General features: G+C 43.2%; 1 protein-coding gene across 1 annotated transcript in view; it reads left to right on the top strand.

The window, feature by feature from the left end:
* Window positions 1-24173, top strand: part of ANO2 (anoctamin 2) — a 153495-nt gene that overhangs the window by 17238 nt on the left and 112084 nt on the right. The gene's annotated exons all lie outside the window — the stretch shown is intronic.

The raw sequence follows: 24173 nt of genomic DNA, 5'->3' as shown, positions 1-24173 counted from the left end.
AATGCTGAGGATGATCTTATAGAAACATATTAATTGCACACATTTTAAGTAAAACCTTGTAAAAACAATTTCACTCCTTCCCAAAGAGGAAATGTTTCATAGGAGTTTTTTTGTTTAGTGATCCGCAAAATCTCCCCAGTCCTCCTCCCAGACCTTCACATCTTTGTTCTTTTGCAGAATAAATTATCCTTTACGGACTAGTTCATTATTAGAGCAATTGTTTGTCTCTATCTTTCCAGGGTATATTTTTCTGTGCAACAGTGTCATTATTTTATGTGGTATTTTACCCTAACCTGGATAGTCCAGACTAGCCCAATCTCATCAGTTAGAAGCCAATCAGAGCCAGCCCTGATGGCTGTTTGGATAGGAGACCACTAAGGAAATCCAGGATTTCTAGGCAGAGGCAGGCAATGGCAAACCACCTCTGAACATCTCTTCCCTTGAAAACCCTACAGGGTCACCATAAGTCAGTTGTGACATGACTGCAAAAAAAAGTGCTATTTTGGTTTAAAAGTTTTTGTGTAATTTTTGGAGCCTGGAGTACCGACAGTTGCTTTCACATATACTGAACAATGAACCTGAGCCCCTAGGGCAGTGATGGCGAATCTTTTTGAGACCGAGTGCCCAAATTGCAACCCAAAACCCACTTATTTATTGCAAAGTGCCCACACGGCAATTTAACCTGAATACTGAGGTTTTAGTTTAGAAAAAACAGTTGGCTCCAAGGCGTGTGTTACTCAGAAGTAAGCTTGGTGAAGCAACCGTGCAATGGTTCGAATGGATAAATCACGACCCTAGGAGAGCTTACTCAGAAGTAAGCCCCATTGCCAGCAACTGAGCTTACTCCCAGGTAAAGAATCATGCCCAGGCCAGCCTAGGGGTGTGTGTGTGTGTGTGGGGGGGGGTGATTTTCCGCCCCCCCACATGATGAACTCTGTGCACGTGTGCCCACAGAAAGGGCTCTGAGTGCCACCTCTGGCACCTGTGCCATAGGTTCGCCACCACTGCACTAGGGGGAAGGCGGTTAAAAAGTCCAATGAATGAATGAATGAATGAATGAATGAATGAATGAATGAATGAATGAATGAATGAATGAATGAATGCATTTTCAGTTCACTTTCAAAGCATTTTTGCAACCATTTGCAAGTGGAGTTTGCCAGGTCACACGGTGGAATCCAGTGACAAAGTGGATTGAAAGTGCATTATTCAGCATGTGAGAAAGCAGAGAATCACGAACGGCTGCAAACTTGGCTGGCGGGCAGCAGCCAAGGAAAAGTGCCTCTACTGTTTTGTTTTCCACGTTGCCGCAGGAAAAGAAAGTTAACGAGGCCCAGCAGAGGATGTTCATCACTCAGTTCCTGAAAACACTTTTTAATTATCAGTGGCTTTGTTTTCAGCAGAAATTAATCTGTAAATTGAATCCAGGGAGACAAGGGAAGGGAACAGTGCTGGATGCCTCTAGAGGAAGCTTAGTAGCAGATATGACATGGCAAGAAACACACGCCCGAAATCCCAAAGGAGTGGGGGGGGGAGGGAAGGGTAGCATAACCAGTGGGGGAGGGGGGCAGCATAACCAGTGGGGAAGGGATTAGGTGTCCACCTTTCTTGCTGTCCTCCTAACTGCATTTGACCCTGAACCCTTTTTTCATTTTTAAATACAAATGGCATTGGGATACTGAATTACATGTTTGAGTAAACCTTTCAGTCTGAAAATTTATATGCTAAACTAAATCTTTCTGTTTGAAAACTTTTTCAGTCTGAAAAGAATTATCTCTTTTTATGACCTGGCTGGTGTTTAATCTGGATTTTACTGATGAGCTTTCAATATTTGAAGTGTCTGTTTTATTTTGTAAGCAGCCTCGGGCATCACCTTCTGGCCCTGCTCTGGCTTGAAACATGGGCTCATGCTGCACATGCAGAATAATGCACTTTCAAACTGCTTTCAGTGCTCTTTGAAGCTGTGCAGAATGGCAAAATCCACTAGCAAACGGTTGTGAAAGTGGTTTGAAAACGCATTATTTTGTGTGTGCGGAAGGGGCCATGGAGAGGATGAGTGTATCTTGCTTGGGCTAACAAAATGCCTTGAGCGGCCCACTACTTCTGACCCCCGCACTCTTAATTCTTTGTCTACTCTTTGCCTATCTTATATTTATGCCGCAGCTGAGGAGATTGTTTTGAGGACTTCCTTTGGAGGGACAGTGGGCACTTGATGGAATTAACCTTTCCAGATCTATTCATGTTAAGAAGTGCTTTGGCAGGAAGAAGACTTTCTACGCTCTGACTGGGGCAGTGGGATTAAGTTGTGACTCAGGACTTTGAGTTTTCAAAGGGCTGTTGGTGTGAGAAAGGCATGCTGCTGAATCTGAATCACTTTCCTGTTTATACGATAACAAAATGGAGACCCTTTGATAAGGGAGGGAGTGATGGCGGTATCAAGTCTGCGATTGTGGTCCCAGTGCAAATCCTCCACCCCGACTAGTGACTCTGATTAAACATTACATTCCTTTCCTCCTGATAACTCCATTCTTTTGCGACATGCCGTTGGGATGCTGAAATCATTTGCCCTGAGGTCTGTGGCTGCCTTTTTAAAAAAAAACTGACAGATTTATTTATTTGTTTGTTTATTACTTCATGTGTCCGTTTTGTTGCTGCTCTAACCCAGGTGGTCTCAAGGCGGCTTTGAAGAATTCATACAAAATAATATAAAACCCAGAAAACTGATAACATTCCAATACACACCATGGGCGTTTTCCCACTTACCTTCTGCCCTGCGCTACTGTAGCCAAGTAGCGCGGGGTCCCCCGGCACTCCCCATTATAGGGGCGGCAACAACGCAGCCGCCCTGACACTGCAGCTGTTGTGCCCCCTCAGCGCGCGACATTCCTGGCACCTTTTGAAATGGCGCCTTTTGATGACCCCACACAGCGCGGGGTCGTGGGGAAGCCTGGGTGCACATCAGAAATGACGCGCACTAGGAGTAGCGCACAGCAACCACTCACCCAGGTAAGTGGGGAAACGACCACTATATCTTGGCAGCATTCAAAACAAGGGCAAATCAAGGTTATAAACAAGGGAACGTAAACCAAAGAAGGCAGATGCACCAAATCCCTTGACAAACCAATTGAAAGACACAGAATATTCAGAAACAGCAAAATGAACAGTCTTATTGAAGGACAGTAATGTAGAGAAGTTTGTAGAAAACAGGAAACCTTTTACGGACTCCCTATTGAAAAAATACGATAGAAGAGAAATAATTGCAGGATTTGAGCTCTAAAAGGAAACAGCAGACTGAAATGGAATATTAGAAATAATAAAGTGTGTACTGATAAATTGTTCCATTTTTTGTTAAAAAAAATAGATGCATGAGCCTAGAATGGATTAGAATTCAATAATGAGATAGCGGGAAGTCATTATTTGGTTATTGTCCTTTTTTGTATTTCACATTCTTGTTTTGTATTGATATGGTGGGGTGTGAAAGTGTTTGTTTGTTTTGATTTTTATTCTTGTTGTATGCTAAGAAAATGAAAAAAATATTTAAAAAGGACAAACCAACTGATGGAGAGAAGGGCAAGTTTATCTTAATGTTTATAGAGGAATGTTAAAATAAGTTCTATGTTATATTTTAACTTTCTTATTTCTTTGTGGTGATGGCCACTAACCTGGATAGCTTTAAAAAGGGCTTGGACAGATTTATGGAGGAGAAGTCGATCTATGGCTACCAGTCTTGATCCTCCTTGATCTGAGATTGCAAATGCCTTAGCAGACCAAGTGCTCGGGAGCAGCAGCAGCAGCAGAAGGCCATTGCTTTCACATCCTGCACATGAGCTCCCAAGGGCACCTGGTGGGCCACTGCGAGTAGCAGAGTGCTGGACTAGATGGACTCTGGTTTGATCCAGCAGGCTCATTCTTATGTTCTTAATCTGTAATTTGGCTTTTTATGAATGATTGTTTTACTGGTTGTTAACCGTAAATAAATAAACTAACTATCTGTAATCCAGCTTTGTATTGTTGGATTTACTGTTGGCTTTGCAGGAGTATATTTTGTTTTCCAGCTTTATACTGTTGGCTTCGTTTCCCAAGCTCCACTTCCATTCAGATGGAGGCTGGGAGGGCACCACCAGACAGCAGTATAAAGGTGCCGCCAGTCAGCCCAGCTGTTCAGTTTGATCCTGGCCTCTGCAAGGCTTGAGTCGAGCTTTAAACTGCGGTCTGGAAGCCTGCAGTTTAAAGCTGGACCCAGGTGAGCTGAGGTCATCATCAAGCATCCTGCGCTGCTCTCAAACTCCACGTAGAGTTTGGGGGCTGGGCAAGCCATGCTGGCTGGCATTCAACTGCACCACTGCCCCGAACTCTAAGTGGGGTGGGGCACAATTGAAAGGTTGAGGTGCAGCTGTAGGGAGGAATGGCAGCACCCAGGGCGAGCCCTGGGCACCATCTTACATAGCTGCGCCCCTGTGGGTTTGATTCTCTACTCCTCCATATGAAACCTGCTAGGTGACCAGGTTCTCTCTCTAAACTCTCTTGGCCTCACCTACCTCACAAGGTGTCTGTTGCAGGGAGGGGAAGGCAAGGCAATTGTAAGCTGCTTTGAGATTTCTTAAAGATAGAGAAAAGCAGGGTATAAAAACCAGCTCCTTCACTCTTTGGTAGATTAATGGCACTCGAAACCCATGGTAATACTAGAGATATTCTGCTTCACAAGAAGAAGAAAAAGGGGAGGACCCAGTGATTCAGATGACCCTCTTTTGGTCTCGGATTCTGTGACAAAGAGATAACTGTTCAGAATCGTAAACCTGGCATCTTTTTAGAGAAGCATAACGTACTGAAGCCTATTTCCCTGTCACCAAAGTAACTGGGGGTAGGGAAATGAAACATATTTGAAAGGCACCTCCCTTTTAAAAAAAAAAGTGCTTTATCAGTGCACTCCTATGCGTGTGCGAATGGGTTCTCCCACTCCTTCTCATACTTGCAACTGCTAATAAGCAGGTGCTATTCCCAAAGTGGCAGTTATGTCATAACGGAGTCCCTGCACAAACAATTTGTTTTGTCTTGACAGGTACTCTTGCAAGCAGTCTGGGTTGTTGTGGAAAAGGGGTGAGGGTGGAAAGTGTTCAAATACAGACTTCAATGGAAGGGTTCCTAAGCTGACAAGCACACTCCATTCACCCCTCCCACCGTGGCCCCAACTATTTTCCATGGGAGCTATTGACAAAGTTATGGCTTTGTTCTAACAAGGGATGAGCATCGTTGTTTGATTTCTTCCCTTGTTACCTTTGCCTTCCTTCCACTTCTGCTCAAACCCTCGTACCTTCTTTTCCCACCATTATGTGGGGCTGAGCTCCTTAAAGCAAGGATTTGTCCTGCTTTTACTTATACTTTACGGCACCAGGTTCATGAACAGCAGCATATTTATCAAGCGAATGCAACTTGTGGTTCCACAGCCACAATAATAAATAATAAAATCTTTATGTAACGGCCTGTTGGAGAGATTATGATACTAGATTAGTACAGAAGAGAGGGCTGCATTAGAACACAGGACAAGGAACAATAACAAAGTGATTAATGGGACAAAATATTTTATTAGACTTGACAATCCCTGTGCATTTTGCCCAAGTTTTGTCTGGATGGGGTGTGTGTGTGTGTTTCTGTATATCAATGTATATAAATATATGTATATAAATATAAATGTCTCAACAATAATAGACACACACATCCTTAGACCAACATGCACAAATTATGAACAAAATCTGGAAAGTCAGTATTAACTTATCATCTGAGAAAAGCAGACAAGACACTGACATCCCAAGAGCCAGAAAACAATATACATTGCATGAATCCCCCACTTCTTCACAAGTCTATCATAAGAATATACTGCAGAATGTATTTTATTGGAACCATCGTCCTTGTACAGACAATTATCATAGTTGCATGCAAGTTGAAGCTGAATATAGCCAGAGCTGCTGTGTTGGACTGCGCAGGAAATGTGAGTTCAAAAAGGCAGGTCATACAAGTCAGAGTGGGGAATAAACCTTAGAAACAGGGAAGCCACCTGATTGGATGGGCAATCCTACATTCCGATTGGTCTAACAATTTGATGACACAGAGAGGGAGAATGATATCTCCCTGACCAGAACCATTTGAGAGGCTTTTGGATTTTGGAGTTCCTTGAGTAAAGACCTATCCACCTTAACTGAGCTAAACATATTTTCTGTGACAGAGTAGTTCAGTCAGGGGGTGTTTGAAAACCTGACTGGTTCTACTGATGAAAGCTTGTGCTATGTGAAAGCAATATAATACCCAGACTAGAGAACTAGTGGTGGGTTATTGAGGGCCCCCAAGCTGAGGGAGTCATATAGATAACCAAGGAGGAATAGATCTTCAGAGAGGGAAGAAGAATTCCTGGAACTAGTAGTCTGGTGCATTGCCTTTTTGCTTTATGTTACCTTCAGAGAGAGAGTTATGATTATGTTGGGTTTCTGACTGAGTCTAGGCTGAGTGTGGGAACTGAGTATATGTACCAGCGTGTTAGACCCAGCGTGTACAGTCTATTAGCCAGTACCATCTTAAGGAACTGTACTATCTCAAGAAATATCTGAGTAATATCTAAGCAAAACGAAATTGAACAAAGATAATAAACCTGTGCCTGAAAACCAAAAACTCATGTACAAGCTCTCCTGTATATGTAAATATATTTCTCCTGCCTGCATTCCTTTTGTCCGTTATCTCTCTTTCCCATCTCCTCTCTGTTAAATAAAACTTTAATTCTGTTTTGTTGGAATCTGCATCTATATTATTGTGTGCCTTGAGAAGGGGTTTGTCAGAAAATAATAATAAAGAACTTCCCCCACCTTCTGGAAAGTATCAGGGCTGAGTAAAATGCTTTTTTTACCTCATGCTACTATCTGAAGTAGCTCAGGCCCTGGTAAAAAAGGTGGAAATTCTGACAAGCCTGGTCAGAAAGGGTCATCCTACCTCAAGTTTGTTAGGAAGGCGAGGGGCCCATCTCAGCTGCCAACTCCAGGCTGGGAAGTTCCTGGATATTTTTTTTGGAGGGGGGAGGTAAATCCTAGGGAGAGCAGGGTTTGGGGAGGAAAATAAACTTAGTGGGATATAGTGCCATAGAATTCATCTCTGAAGCTGCCATTTCCTCCAGGGAAACTGATCACTTTAAGCTGGAGATCAGTTTTAATTCCAGGAGATTTCCAGGTCTGACTTGGAGGATGGTGACCCTAAGTAGCTAACCTGTATAGTAACATCGCCAAAAAGTTCCCACAGCAGTTAAGCTTCAGACAAAGAATATAAGCATCTCAGTGCAAGCCTGTGCAAATCCGAGGACACACAAAAGTTTATGCCAGTGCACTAAAATAATCATGCTGGATGCTCCGGTGTGCATTCACTGACAGAGCTCATGTGTGCTGTTTCTAAATAAGTGACTAATAATTATCAGTGTCTGGGATGCAGAAATTCTATTGTAAATTAATCAATTATTAGAAAAGTTAAACTAGATATTTTTTCAGTGATGCAAATTAGCTCTTTTTAACTGACTGTTGATCTCTGGCTCTGAATTTTGATTGAGTTTAGCACTTTAAGGACAAAAATTTGCTGAGCTTTGCTCTAAATTATACAATAAATGGCCCCAAAATTTCAGGGAACCTAATGTTCCACCTCTTGATTTCACAGACCCCCTGAAGAAGGTGCCCCCAGCCATCCTTCTTTCCATTTTTTCTTATGGACCTTGTATCTCTGTGTATTGTCAAAGGCTTTCTCGGCTGGATTCAACTGTGTGCCCGTGGTCTGGTGGATCTTGTTCCAAACGTTTTGCCTGCATCTGTGGCTGGCATCTTCAGAGGTGTATCACAGAGGGAAGTCTGTTACAAATAAAATGTTATGTCCAGTTTTGTTTAACACATGTTCTGCAACTGCAGATTTTTCAGGATGGTTAAGCCTATAGTGTCTTTCGTGCTCCTTAATATGAGTCTGGATGCTGCGTTTTGTGGTTCCTATGTAGACATTTCTACAGCTGCAGGGTATGCGATAGACTCCTGCAGAAGTGAGGGGGTCTCTCTTGTCCTTTGCTGAGCATAGCATCTGCTGTATTTTCCTGGTGGGTTTGCAGATGGTTTGTAGGTAAAGCTTTTTCATCAGTTTCTCCATTTGATCTGTGATTGCCTTGATGTATGGTAGAAATATTTTTTCCTGTGGTGGGCTGTTTCTCCTCAGTCCTGTGGGTTTCTCTTGGTCTTAAAGCTCTTAAAATTTCTGTTGTGGAGTAGCCATTAGCCAGTCTAGATGGTTGATTTCATCAGGGAGGAGGCGAGGTTCACAAATTCGTTTTGCACGATCTATCAGAGTTTTGATTATGCCCCTTTTCTGTCGTGGATGGTGATTGGAGTTTTTATGTAGATACCAGTCTGTGTGTGTCGGTTTTCTGTATACTGTGTGGCCCAATTGGTGGTTGGGTCTGCAAAAGACCAAGACATCCTTCTTTTTCAGTTTCCATGGTAAATTGGATGTTTGGGTGGATGCTGTTGAGGTGGTCCAGAAAATTCAGCAGTTCCTCCTCTGGACAATTCAGAAGGTTACTATGTCAGACTGCACAGGGAGGCTATTGAAATTCACAAACACCAAGACAACTTCAACAAGAAGTAAGAGACTTTGAAAATTAGCAAAGCTTGGCTCCCAGTACTTTAAAAAAGGGACTGATAATCCCTCCCACAATACAATGCACTTAACCACACCTTTACATAGCAAGTTCCACCAAACACTTAATGATTGGCTTCCCACCCTGGGACTTGGACAATATACCATACTAAACTTTCCCTTCTCACTAGACATAGTGTGAAACAGACTTTTCTCTGTGATACACCTCTGAAGATGCCAGCCACAGATGCAGGCGAAACGTTATGAACAAGATCCACCAGACCACGGCCACACAGCCCAAAAAACCCACCAGAACCAGTTGAATCCAGCCTTGAAAGTCTTCGATAATTTGTATATCACCCCTTCAGAAACTGCTTGAGGTGGCACTCAATAAAACAGTTCCTACGAGGAAATAAAACAATAAAAAAACCCCAAACCAATAAAACCAGATCACTAAAAATCCTGCTGGACTATGCAAACAACATAAAATAAACAGTCGTCTAAAATTATATTGATAAACCAGTCCTCAAAGCTTGGAGCAGACCATAAAACACTAAAAAGATGGACCTCCTTAGTTAAAAGCCTGGGTGAAAAGAAACATTTTTACCTGGTGCCTAAAGGTAGCCATTAGATGAGGGTCAAGGACTGGGCATTTGAGGGAGTGGGCATTTCAAAGGCAAATGGCTATCACCCCAAAACCCCAAATACCTCTAGTCTCTGCTCTGCAGGTTAAATAAATGTTTTGACCTGGTCCCTGAAGGTAGCCTTCAGATGAGAGTTGAGACTCAAGGATTGGGCATTTTGGGGAGCAGGCATTTCAAAGGCAAATTGCTACCACCACAAACACCTCTAGACACTACTCTGCAGTTGAGGGTACAGAGCAGGGTTTGCTATATACTTTCTTTGTGCTGTCTTCTCATAGACCTTTACAACTTCCTGACTTGCATTAGCACTTCATCATCAACCAAGTCAAAGTCATTATTTATCACCAGCTAAATCATGATTGCTGACCTGTGGGTCATTGTCCTAGTTGATGTTCTTATTGGGTGTGGGAATGCTGCCATCTTAGACATTCTGCTTCAGGCAGCACTAAAATCCAAGGCAGCAACTCTAAGAGTAAGAGGCTGCAGATCAGAGATATTTTATCCACTCTAGGCTGCTGAGACAAGGTGGAATATGAGTCCAATTCAAAGGCTAAGATTGCCTTCCCATGGAATGTACTTGTGTGGGAGCACCTGCAGTAGCAGTTCAGAGAAGGTTCTTTCCATTCTCTTTCTATTAAATCTACTGTTAAAGCAACATAAGACATGATTGAACTGGCAGATGCTGTACAGTCTCTTGGCCTGAAAAACCCCTCTGCGTGCATATGTGTGTGCACGCACGCACGCACACACCCACACACCATCAAGTCACAGCTGATCATGTAAGGTTTTAATGATTACCCACGGTCCACGGAAGTTTTTTTGTTGATTGTAGATTTAACCAGTTTAGCCGTAAGTCGGTGCCTTGGAACGGAATCAAATGCAGTTCTTAAATCCATACATTGTATATAAAGGTAGCCATCTGAAAAAGAAGAATATTTGTCAGCTAAATGATGTACTGTCAGACAATGGCCAAGGGCAGAAGCACCCCTTTTAAAACCTGCCTGTTTGGGACTCTGAATAGATTCTGTTTCTACCTGTTCTGTAAACCTGGAGTTCAGAAAAGCTGCATATACCTTTCCAACTGATGATAATAAACAAATAGGTTGGTAATTTTAAGGATCAGCTGTAGATCTCTTTTTATATATGGGCACCATATTTCTAGGAAGGAGGTTTAATCCCTGAATTATAGAATTTTGTACAGTAAGGGTGGAGATCAGCAGGTATATAGTTCAGACCAGGAAATTTTCTGGCAGCCTTTATTTTATTAGAAGGGCCATTGTCTTACCAGGGTTCTAGAGTTTTGTGGCCGACAAATCCAGATCTGTACTCTCAATATCTGCTATGAAAGGCTCATTAAACACACAGCATTGTGGAGGACATGACAACACCAGATATCCTGCAAGAGCCAAACGGCATATCAATCCCTGATCGACTGGTCTTACTCAAAGAGAGTCTGGCTAAATGTAAAAGTTACATCTCAAGGGGAAGGGACCCAATGGAAAAGCAGATCGAGACGCTACCAGTAAAGGGAAATAGGATTCCTGCAAGTGCATGCGATGGAGACTATACACCAACCAGATCTGGAGAAGCATGGGAAGCTGACAATGCAACGGAGACCAAAGGGCAAGTAGTTCCAGGAGAGGACCTGCAGATAAGATCGGAGCAGCCCCTGATGCTAAGCCCTCAAAGACAATTCCTTAGCCAGTTAGAACCACGCAATCTAATTGATCTGGACCTCGAGGAGCTTCAATGCAAGAAGCATAGTAGCAAAGGGTCCCTGGAAAAAACACGCATTGACAATTATACAGTATCCAAGTGTACTGCACCAAATGCAACCATTCAAATAGAAGATTATGAGATCAACAAACACTCCACAAGAGTAATTGGCCAAATAATGACTAGACCTTCGGAAGGCATATCCTGGGCACAAGAACTCATGGAGTGCGCAGCATTGGAAGACCGTATATTAGAACCAGATTTTGAGCTGGTACCCAATGATCCGACCCCTCAGACGGCAGCAAAGAACAACCGCACTGAGGGGAGGGATTCTCGCAATGGGTGTGTATTTCTTGATAGTAATGGGGTGTTGGACCAACTAAACGAGGCAGATTGACTGAGATTGCAAACATCTGACTCCAATACATCTTTTAGCCTCCTTTCTTGGAATATAGCGGGTTGGAAGAACAAGGCCAATAATCCCGATTTCTTAACATTTCTTAAAGTTTTTAATATACTTCTGCTTCAAGAAACTTGGACCCCTCTCCCTATTGCAGTCCAAGGATATCGGCTACTGTCTTCTCCCGCTCATAAACCTAACAAGATGGGAAGACATTCAGGCGGGTTTGGCAATCTTAGGTAGCTTAAAGAACTTGAACCTCCTGGATCACGGAGTTACTTCAGTATGCAAACCATGGGGTTTAGCACAGGCTGTGTGCCCTAGCATGGTGAGGGCTTGATTTCCCCCCCTCCTAGTGGTAAATCATCTACCTTCCCCTAGGGTGGACAGCCGAAACAAAGATCTCATTCACATTGGTTGTGCATCATAGACTACTTAGTTAGCCTGAATTTGGTGTTCAACTACATCCTATGGGCGGTCAAATGAGTGGTGGCGTGGTGACCTCCAATGCGCGAATTGGAGGTGGGTAACGAAGTCTGCCCTGGTTTACATCAGTGGGGTTTGAACTCCTCGAAAACCCCTTCCCCTGGTTTTTTTTTTTCACTTCCCAGTAGGTCTCCTCAAAAGATAATTAACTCAAACTGGATAAGCTGGGAAAAGAATTAATCTTCTTAGCTGATACGAGACAGAATTTGTGCATTGAGTTAAATGGACTTTCCTTCAATTTGAGTAGCTGGAGGAGACAACCTTTGTTAGTGAGGAAGTGTGGAGCAGTGTGATTTGATTATATTTTAATATCTCCCAACCTTTTGAATATGTAGGTGACTTCCAGGTATTGTTCCACCTATCGGGTTTAATGCGATCATCTGCCTCTTTCAGTTATACTTCTAATTTAAAACTCTTCTTCATCCTCAGCAATGGCAGTTAGAAGGGAGTTCGCTAAATTCACTTACTTCCCATCTGGTGAGCTAGATGGTCTGGAGGCATTGGAGTATAAAATTAGGCACCGATGATGCTTCTCTCAGCTCCCATGAGCTGATTTAGCAAGGTTTGAGGCTGGATATGTTAAGTAAGTTTCCCTCCGGCAGAAAGAGACGGTACTTTAAAGCTTGATAATAGATCACAAAAAAAATCAAGGAATTAATCCAACAGTCTCAACACAAGTATTATATGACCTCGTTCCAATGAAATCTCCATGCAGTGTTTAGGGAATTCTGGCTTTCTGTAGGAGTATGGCTTCATGAAAAAACACTCACTGCGGGAAATTTATAAAAACATAGCAAAATCCAAAAATGGGATAGCTCTGCCCAAGCAATTTACTTCCTACATTAAAAATCCCAATTAGCATCGCGAATTAAGGACTAACCAAATAGAAGAGGCAATTGATTCCAAAGTTGGAAAGCCCTGATTCTAATCAATACATGAGACAATGACTCCAGAAGATTCTCTGGAAAATAGTCACTGGTGGGCTTAGAGGAGGAATAGTAGCCTTCCTTCCAGTTATTCTCAAGAACGCAATGGTATGAGTATTTTTAGAAACAATGGGGAGGGCCAGAATCTTATCTGATTCCTCTCTCTGGCCCAAGTGTTACCTTCTGATAACCCCTGGCCCCAGTGATCCCCCCCCCCCCCTTGAGATTGGGGAAACTTATAAGTCAAGCTTAAATGGTGGAAGGTAAAGCTTTGCTCGCCTCCTGGATACTCTTTTACCCAGGGAGCTTCGTTTATATGGGTATTCAGGGAAATGAGTGAGCTCACCCTATAGGCTGGCACAATTGTTTAACACCAGTTAACCCAAATGACAGGAGTAGGAATCCCCACTGTGTGGAACTCATTCAGGTATCATCCCTATCTTATAAGAAGGGGACCCTGCCGTAGTTCCTCTCAATTATAGATTCCCGATCAGTCTACTTTCAGTTCTGGGCAAACTGCTATGCCAAAATACCTCCTTGGGAAATTAGCCCACCCGTGATTGGATTTTGTTGATAGAAATGTCATAGGGAAGGAACATGGATTGGATTCCAAAGGGGCAAGAATCAACCCTTGACCCACTCGCCTGGTGTTAAGCTGGTTACGATAATTCCAAATACAAGAGGAAAAAGAGCCCCTTGTATGCAGCCTTTATCGATCTCCTCCTGAGCGTGCATTCGATTCTATTGAATAGAGAGATTCTCTTGGAGAGGAAAACTCAGTTGAGCCAAGGTGCATATAGGAGTCAAGGTTGCTTTCGAATTAATCAAGATCTCTGCAACACAAAATACCTTACTGCCATGTGAGATGCAAACATAAAGGCGATTGTTAACCCCACAAATTCCTGAAGTTACTAAAGGATTGTCGAAACAACAAGGTCGTCGCGTGATGGCCCCTACACTCTTTAAGCTCTTTTATTACACGATCTAGCTTCCTCACTACCGGTGAGGCCCATAAGTACATAGCGTCCTAACTCCCCGGGTCTCTGGGAACTTCTATACCCCTGCTCGTTTCTGTTTGCCGATGATGCAGTTGTACTTTCACCGTACAAGAGTTGGACTAAGAGAGAGCCCTAGAAGCTGCTGGGACAGAATACTTCGCATCGACTCAACCGATTTGCAACTCTAACCTAGATAAATCCAAAAATTGTGGTATTTACCCGATAAATGGAAAGCCACCATCTGGCGGGTAGCCGCCACAGTGAGGGCTTTGAGCAGGTGCAGTCGGTTATAAATACCTTAGAAGGGCTCACCTACCCACCATCATAGGGCCTCCTGGACATCTCTGATAGGAATCGGGCCATTTCCATCGCTAGATTAAGTACTTCCAGCCATCACTACAGCTTCCTTTATGGGAAAGGCAGAGGATACATCCCCGCGGCATTGAGGAGTATTTAATGCCAAAGTGAGCCAACATGTAATCCTTTATGGGATTCCCATCCGTGGATAGGGGCATGGAGCAGAGAGGTTGAAAGCCAATACAGTCGCACTTTCATGTACGCAAAATCCTTGGCTTGCCCCTATGGCCCTGTCCCATACGCCGGGTCCTGTGGCTTAGAAACAGGTCAGCATCGCCTGGAAACTCTGGCCTGGTGTCGAACATTCAAGTTTTGGGCCAGGATCTGTTTCTAATCGAGATAGGAACGGGATCTACTACATCCCAGGGATCGCAATTCCATCCTCCACCCACAACCCAATGGTGGGCTAAAAATCGAAGCTTTCAAACTCAATGAGCTGGGTATTTTCCTTAGAGGACCCTGTTGATGCTTAACAGAGCAGGAGGTCTCATGGGGCTATCAAGAAGAGACTTTTTGATAGAGAGTTCCAACAAGATGCTAGAGGAAGCCAATAAAACCTGTTCCCCTCGATCTCTCTGGGAATACCGGTGGATAGGTTAATTGCAGCCTCGGTACTCTACCTCCTGGTTGAGGCCCGGTGGCGCAGAGCAATCACCTTAGCTAGGTGTAATGCTTCTTTGCCCTCTTCAACTTTAGCCAGGGACATCATCTTGGTATTCCACACAAAGAAAGGAAATGCCCCTGTGGCATTGGGTTCTGTGGAAACAGTATCTCATATGCTGTTGAATTGTTCCCTTTATGAGAAAGATAGGAAGAAGCATATAATCCCCTCCCTGTACGGAAGTGAAGGCATAACAGATGATCAGAAGGTTATATATCTTTTAAATAGCCACAACCTTGATCTGTTGGAAGCGGTGGCTAAATTTTTAAACGGTGTTATTTCAATGCGCTTGAAATTGTAAAACTTGTTTTAAATTTGTGATGTATATGCGGTTCATATGCCATTAAAGGTATTCGAAATCGAAATCGTAAACACACACACACACACACACACACACACACACACACACACACACACACACACACACACACACACAGTCACCAAACTTCAGATAGATTCCGGATGGTATAAAAGTTGTCTCACAAAGGCCAGTTATTAATTATATTCCAAAATGCATGTCTCTTTATTTCTGATGGTAGAAATAAGAATTTCCCACCCCTTACTTAGAGAGAGCCATTTTTTTTCTGCTTTGTGAAGAGCTGAGCAGCCCCATCCACAAATTGAGGCGGCCAGCCGCAACACCACAGCCGCAGCACCCCATTGCTTCCAAAGGGGCTTCCTGGCCACAGAGGGTGACTGCACACAAATGTGACAGCAGCCTAGTTGGTGAAATACCCCCGTTGTGCTTCACAGACTTATGCTACCCAAAAAGGTAGTGTAAGTATGAATCCCAGCTTCCTGGCATAGCATGCTGAATAGCTAGGAGGGAGCCAACATTCCCCAGCCATGCCCCTGTCCTTCCTTTGCTAGCCAGTAGTGGGGGCAGGGGCACTGGAATGCTGGTACCACATTTGGCACAGCATTCCAGCACTGGTGGTGGTGGTGGGGGGGGGCTGCAGCTGCATTCCACCAGATTCTCCCCTCCGCCAGGGTAAGTGTTTCAGGGAGTACATATCCACCTGTGTGGCGTGTGTGCCACTCCTGAAGCAGATTGGGGGCATCCTTTGAATGAGGCTGTAAGAGGGTTTTAATGAAATCAAATCTGATAGGTGAACAGATGACACAAAGCAATTGAAAAGCCAATGCTTTGCTCTGATCTTCCTAATGTGTTCTCCACACTCACTATCAAACCTTTTTACAAAGGTTTTACTATCAAACCTTGTTAGGAACTGCAGCTGTTGAGGTCCATGTTGGCTTGAAAAGCTCCAAAATCCTTGATAATATTTTCATTGATTTGGAGTTGAACATGCAGCTGAACTATTTGGCTGTAAGACAATCACACCCTTTTTAATGCAGTATTTTTCAGTCGCATTGTGCCTTAATGAAGGAGACCCTCTGAATGGTTAAAGTTCTTAGCTATGGATGGGTTGTTGCTAGGGTAGCTCCAGTGTGGAATACAAAGTGATCAGCCTGACTAGGCTAGAATAGTCTGTGGCTGTCAAACTGTAGAAGCTAGCCAAGATCAGCCATGGTTTGTACCTGGATGGGAAACCACTAAGGGAGACTGGTGTTGCCATGCAAAGGAAGGCAATGGCAAAGCCACCTCTCCTCCCCTTTTGCCTTGAAACCTCTGTGATGGCTAGCTCTCTCTTCCCTTCTTAAATGATACCCATGTTTTCAGGGCTCCATTAGATAGCAGTATATAGGGGTGTGCATGGAAGAGAAGGCATGCAAGAATCCATTAATGAAGATATATTTGAATATGAACAAGGAAGCAAAGCCATATTTCTGCTTTTGCTTTTCCTGGTCCTGAAATTCTAAGACAGGCCTCAGGTTCTGACTTGAAATTCCAGGGTTTTACCTTCTCAGGCTGTCCTGGTTATATATGAAACCTCAGTGTGAGCACCCAGCAAAGAAGAGGAAGAACTATTCCACCACCCCCTCTTCCAAAACATTTTGCCATTATCAATATATTTCTATCTCTGGAAGAATGATGGCAGCGATCATTAGAGAGATAACCTAAGGTGTCTTTGAGCATCCGCAGCTGCTACAACAGCCTCCTTTCTGGAGCTTCCAGGTCCAGCTCTGCAAATTTTAGACTTTTGATGACTCTGTGAGAGGCAGGTGTTTTATTTTATTTCTTTTATTAAATACATATCCTTCCCTCCCCAGCCAAGGTCAGGCTCAGGGCAGCGTACAAACATTTAGTAAGAGTAACTGTTCCAAGTGATGGAGCAAGATGTTTGGCCTGGTCTGCTTCTTTTCCTGCAAGAGCAACTACACATGCAGGTGAAGCTTTTCACCATTTATCATGCACTAATGAATGCAGAGGAAACAGTTGTTGAAAGCACTGGAGCAGGGAGATGTTAAGAAGGTGGTTTAGTGATAGCGCAAACAGTAACAGAATTGCAGAATTGCCGAATTGTCTTTGCACTCCAGCAATTTTCATTTAATGTACAGGCAGGATTGTCATGGGCAATCGTCAGGGTTGCTAACATTGAGAAGAAATAATGCCACCACGGTTTGATCAATTGATAGTTGCAGCTTGTCTTTCCTCGTAGCTCGAGACATCTTTCACATAAACAGTGCAAGTGAAACTCCTCCCAGTGCGAAGATAAAGATGATTTGGAAAGAATCAACTGCTAAACGTTGACCTGTCAGGTTGCCATTAAAGTCACAGAAACAGAGCTGTCATGTATCCAGAGCAAACTTCTCTTTGAAGGAGAAACACGGGACTAGTGATTTGAATGTGACTCATGGAAACGGTCGGTTCCAACAGCTGGGAACAGCTGAAATGCAAGGGACCATGATCCTCTTCCCCATTATTACATAGAGTTGTCACAGCTTGTGGGAGACATAATCCCAGAGCATGAAATGCCTTAGTAGCAACTAACAGGTGGAACCAAATAGTTCTTGAGATCATGATTTAATCTGCAGAGAGACGCGATTAATGATAAGCGCAGCCTGATCATGGAAAGGAGAACATTTTTTCCCAAGATATCAATTCATCTCTGAACTTTTGGCCCGTGTTGAAAAATGGGTTTGTAGAAATCTGTTTTAAGGACATATTTGAGAAGCAGAAATGGTCATCATGCCGAAATCCACACACATTTGATTCTGTATCACTCAGGAGCGTAACAAGGCTTTGTTAAATATAGTTCTTTTTCTAGATTAATATTAACATTGATGTTAAATTGTGTACTGGATTCCTCGTTGTATTGTGGTTTATCATACAAACATACTGTATGCAGAATTATTTATGCCTAATAAAGGTTTACTGTACTGTACTATTGATGTTAAATCTGTCGGCTGACTAAAGGACGTTCAGTAAGTAATCATTTACCTTTTGGCTAACATTTGAAGTATAAAAATCTCAGTATAGGTGTATTTTAAAAATAATAATGTAAGCATGAGATAATTTACAGTTTAATAAGAAAAATGATACTGCACAGTTGTAAAAGGTTACATGTAACATTTTCTTTTACATTTCCTATCACACCTGAAAATAACCTTGAAAATATTAAAAGTATGTCATTAACTTTGTTTCCACTAATCCAAATTTACCTTCTTGGATTACAATTGGGCAGTACTAACTGATCTCTTAGTACTTTAAACTGCCATCTCATGCATATTTATTTGGGAATAAATGCCACTGAATTCAAAAAGACTGTTTCTGAGTAAAATGTAGCTTACAGGGCAATGGATGCAAAGAAAAGGGGAGAAAAAACTTGGCCCCAACTATATCAATATTTTTATAAGGATCAAGCTAACAACCATACAATATCATCCACAATATATATATAATTAGTTTATGTACTATACAGGAAAAAATGCACGTTCGAAACATAGGTTCTAGAATACAGATCCAACATATATTTTACATAAATCTCACAAATAACAGCACAGATGTCATTACAATTGATGAATATATCAGACCACGAACACAACCACGCATGTTTCAGCCCTTACAGTCTTCCTCAGTAGTAAATGGCCAATTCTTCACCGGCGCTCTGGTGGACAGTGTGACTGGAAGCACGTCGGAGCAAGACATTTTATCCCAGTGTGCTTCCTCATTGTGGCACACCAAGGGAGGAGGCACGTCAGGGCAAGATTTCTTGTCTTGACTCCTGACATGTTTCTTCTTGCCCCGTGTGTGCTTCTCGCTTTCTGTGGGGAAAGCAAAAGCACTTCTGGCACTATTTTTCACGTCAAGAGTGGGGCAAAGCCAGGGAACAGCCTGCAGTGGATAATGGCCAATGATAAAACATTTTGAAAAACACACATTCAACAGTTGATGTATAAATCTAAACCAAGAGTTGTTTTCTCGTCTGTTCTGCAACGGATGACTGCAGTAGGCCTAAAACCTTGTTCTATAACCACTGCACACTTAAAATCTTCAAAACATTTCAAATCTGGTATTGAATTGTCAGTATCTTTCAATGTGAGGAAGGCCATAAGGGCTAAAATGCATATGATTGTGTTGGTCATTTGATATGTTCATCAATTGCAATGATACCTGTGTCGTTAATTTGTGAGATTTTGTAGTATGTATGTCGGGATCTGGTTTCCTGAACCTATGATTTTAACTAGCCATTTTTATTCTGTATAATGTGTACTCTAATTAAACATATTTTTGATAATATACTTACAGGGCAATCCTATACACAGTTAGACCCTTGATGATTAAATCAAGTAAAACTTGATGCTATACTAAAAGCATTCATTATTCTGCATCATTCAGCAATAGAACCAAGTATTATTTGATCCTAAATTAAATCCTGTTTAATTGGTAGGGCATGCGCAATTGTATATTGGTAGCACTATTACCAACACACTGTGATTAGTTTCATTGTACATTCTGTCAAGTCATTATTAAGTTATAGTTATTTCCTTCCACATCACTGGGGTTGGGCGTGCGGTGCCCAGAGACAGAGCTGCACTGGGGACATCTGGGGTGCCTTGCCCCTGGCGCTGCCATTGCAGTCACGCGGGGAGGCAAGACTGGGGACATGTCAGGGGCGGGGCATTTTGGGCTGTTTCAGGGATGTGTCAGGGAGTGTGTCAGGGCAGGGAGGGCATGTGCGGGCAGTTCCCCCTCCCTTCGTCACTGGCGGTGCCCCCCAAGATCTGGAAATCTGTAAACCATTTTGACCCACCCTTCATACCAGAGAATAAGTCTGAATTTTTCTTTTTCTTTTTTTTTAACTTTTAAAAAAGAAATTGCGTATTTTTTTGGTATTAAAAAGTAAAATAGGTTGATACTATACAATACTATACATATATTTTATGCCTTTCTGAGTTTCTAAACCTTTTCTGTGACATCTGCTGGCCTGCATATGTCGTCTGCGGCTTCTGCAAAATTCCCCAAAATTTCTCATTTGATTTCTTATGTTTACCTGTGATATATCAAAACCACAATGGGAAAAGTCACGATGTGGAATGGGTAACAGTATATGTGGGGAAAAAATTCACTTAGGTATCATGAAGGTTGAGCAGAAACAATATAAAAACAAATTAAACCCAGTATGTCAATTAATTGTACAGTGTTTTCAATTTTAAACATTTTAAATACAAAGTTAAAAACATTGAGCTGGAATTTAGCATCTATACTGAAAGCCACCAGACTAAGTAGTCCTCAATGTATAACAGAGGCATAACAAGGAGGGAAAGCGCCCAGTCCACGGTGCATCCTCCGCCCCCACCTCGCCCCGGAACACCCCCCACCACGCCCCCAGAACTCCCTCGCCACACCCCCACAGGGGTGCGCACCAGGTGCACCGTCACCCCCCCTCCCCCTTGGATCTATGCCTCTGATGTACAATATATAATACATATGAATATCACAATCACAATGAACACGACCAAGTGAGTTTTGGCCCTATAGGCCTCCTGCAGTTGTCAATACATACATATAGATAGATACACATCAAGAACAAGTGTTGGAGAGTTGAGGGTGATTCAGGTCAATAAATGACAGCATCTCCATGGCTTGTCAAGCAGTTATTAAATTGCTTCAAAAAGCAAACATCCAAGCAATTCCAGTTATCAAAAATCCGCAACTTTATTCATTGGTATAATTAAATAATTGTAATCAAATAATTGTTGTCATTAAATAATAATTGCTATGAAAATAGAAACATTTGAAGAGGCAGGATCCTCAGTGTTGTTCAAAAAGGGCACTCTGAATACTGACCAAGCTCAGCAAATGGTGTGGATAGTGTTGCCAACCTCCAGGTGATGGCTGGAGATCTCTGGCTATTACAACTGATCTCCAGGCAATAGTTCCCCCGGGTAAAATGGCTGCTTTGAAAGATGAACTCGACAGCATTATACCCCATTTAAGTCCGGTTTTTCCCCCTGCTCCCAATCTTCTCAAACCTGGAGCAGGTCACCCTAGGTGTGCAGTAACACACAGAAAATAGCAAGTCCAAAATATTATTGTTGTTTTTGTTGTTGTTGTTGTTGTTAATTCCATTTTTAGACCGCCCTTTCCCGGAGGGCTCAGGGCGGTGTACATCCATATCAAATATAATAATAGCAGTAAAACAATCTAATAACAATTTTAAATTCACAGAATTTAAACAATTTAAATTTCCCTAATGGCGACTTATCCCAACCCTATTCCCGCCCACGGGAGACCTAGGTGGTATGAGGGTCTGATGGTCACCCCGGCTGGCCAGAAGCCTGGAAGAACAGGTCCGTTTTGCAGGCCCTGCAGAAACTCTGCAGGTCCCCCAGGGCCCTGGTCCCCTTAAGGAGCCTGTTCCACCAGGTAGGGGCCAGGGCAGTAAAAGCTCTGTCCTTGTTGAGGCCAGCTGGATCTTTTTTGGGGGGCCAGCATAACGAAGCAAAAGGCTTTTTCTACCCCAAACGTTCTTCAATGGCTCATCCTGCTGCTCTGGATGCTTTAGTTTTCTGCCCTCGGGTGTGCAAAGTGTTCCTTAAGTCAACCTCTCAGCCTTCTCTTTCCTGCCACAGGCCAGACTGATTGAAGGGGCCGAATCTAGCAACTGCTAATACAGGAACAACTTTATTAACTTCTCATGCTCTGCGACCTTTCAGGAACCTTGTCTTTTTGAAATTAAACAGATGCTTGTGCCATTTTCCCCCCCAACAACAAACACTGCTTCCGTTATGAAATTTCTGAAGACAACTGTGCCTTTTTTTCCCTTTTGCGAAGTTACCCTCTTTATTCAGTTTTTGCCTGTTTGCCCACAAATGATTAATTCAGTTGTTGATGAGATCAAGAAATACAATGGTTTGTGGGGAGGGTGTGTGCTTTTGTGTGTGCATGTGAATGCATTTTTACAGAAATCTGGCTTTCGCTGTTAGCTAATTTGGCATTAGGAAGAACCAGACTGATGATGTGTTTTTCCCTCGGTTCCGCCAAGTCCGATAGTTGGTGGCGCAGGAAGATCTACTCCTCCCTTCCTCTTCTGGAAAGGCTTTTTGTCTAGGATGTCCCTTTATTTTCATCACTTACTTCATACTTCTTTGTTATGTATGACTATTTTTCCCCTTCTTTTTTTAAAAATCTTTGGGCTTCTGAGCATGCGATTGGGGAGGACTTTTTTCCCACTGAATCGAAGAGATGTTCTAAGCAACAGTCACAGAGATGCTAGGGTGTGAACCAGGAACATCACGGCCTGTCAAGTGAGGCCAAGTTTAGTAAGCTTGCAGAGAAACTGCTTAAAATAGACAAAAATGTAGGCAGTCTGGCTGGCCCATTAGAACCAAATCCAAACATCAGTATTATTAAACACTTCTCCTAGGATCAGCTGAAAGCCACAGAGCAGTGGTGAGGTCCACAGAGCCATAAAGACCAGGCCGGGTGCCGAGGTCACAGGGTGGTTGGGGAGGAGAGAACCCTATTGGCAGTTCCTTCCCCCTCGAAGGTGAGGCAGTGGGGCCTGCATGGAAGGCTTTCTCTATATAGCCCCCACTTTATGGAATGCCCTTTCACTGCGGTCCAATAGGTGTCGACACTATATACTTTTCAACACCTGGTTAAGACCATCATTTTCACCCCAGGCATTTGAATGACAGATGCCATCTGCCCCCCAGTCTACAGGGCTTTTTTGAAATTTGTGAGGGGGTGGGTATATTTTACATATGTTTTTAGGCATTTTTAAAGGTATGTTTTAGGTACGCTTTAGGTATGTTTTAGTTATGCTTTTAGGAATTTCTATCTTTATATCTGTGCAAAGAAGCCGCAGTGTTTGCTGCTGCTTCTTGAACAGGTGAGCTTCTCCGTGCAAAGGGGGAGAGAGGGAACTGGGCTACAACTTCAGCAACTTTATCATAAACTAGTGGACCCAGCCACGCATTGCTGTGGCAATTGTCCTTCTCATCACAGTCCGCACCCCACACAGATGTCCATGCAGGTCCAATGATCCCCAGCATAGCCTTTTTGGGTGGTCAAATGGAATCCCTCTTTCCCTTTTCAATGCACATCGTTATATGGTGCTGTCTTGTTTTTTTAGTATAAGGTAACCCTTCCCATTCCACAACAGAACTGTCCAGAGTGCAAATCCCGCTGTCCATGAGGCTGGTTGACATGCACAGTCCTGGCTTGGGGAAGGCAGAACTGGGGCAAGGAGGCTATCCCAGTCAGGCAGCAGAGGCAGCGTGGTGAGGCGCTCAGATTGAGGCCAGCTCCCTGGGTTCTTAAAGGGCCATGTGCAAAAGAAGCGGAGCTGGTAGTGTTGGTTCGCCCCCCACCCCGTGGATTTTCTTAGAAGAAAAAGGCAAACTGCAGCTCGCTTTTAGTAAAAGAGAGCTGTGGCAAATATGGGTGAGGAAGTGGGTAAGTGGTGGTTGGATGTGAGGGAGAGCAGAGTGAGGTGTGTGAGGATGAGCTGGATGTGTGTTGTGTGGTAGCAGTGGGTGAGGCACAGAGAGTGAAAGTTCCCTGCGTGTGAGGGGGGGAACCCCACCTGGACGCCTCACACACAGCAAAGTGTGTATGTGTTTCACTTCCACTCGTATTACCTAACAATGTTACCTATTTACTGTTTTCACTGCTCATCTCTGCCCATCTGCATGAACATTCTAAGCCCTCAGGCCACAGACAGACAGGCTGCACGAACATTCTAAGGGTGACAGGTAAACACAACCAGCTTTATGGCCTAGTGCGCCAGGAAAAAGATGTTTTACCTGGTGCAGGTATGGAATTTCAGTGATTTGAAGGTCCGAGTACCTGCCAGCAACAGGGAGGGATGTCCTGTGAAAATTTGGGGGCGATCCGTCCAGCAGGTTCTGAGGGAGACCATCAGAGACAAACACACTGTTAGATTTTTATATATATAGATAATATGTTGCACTGTTGGGCTAGGTATAGGATCC

Source organism: Sphaerodactylus townsendi, linkage group LG14 (assembly GCF_021028975.2).
Source record: "Sphaerodactylus townsendi isolate TG3544 linkage group LG14, MPM_Stown_v2.3, whole genome shotgun sequence".
NCBI classification, from domain to species: Eukaryota; Metazoa; Chordata; class Lepidosauria; order Squamata; family Sphaerodactylidae; genus Sphaerodactylus; species Sphaerodactylus townsendi.
Note: the sequence above shows the minus strand (reverse complement) of the source record. Positions and strands in the feature narration are given on the sequence as shown.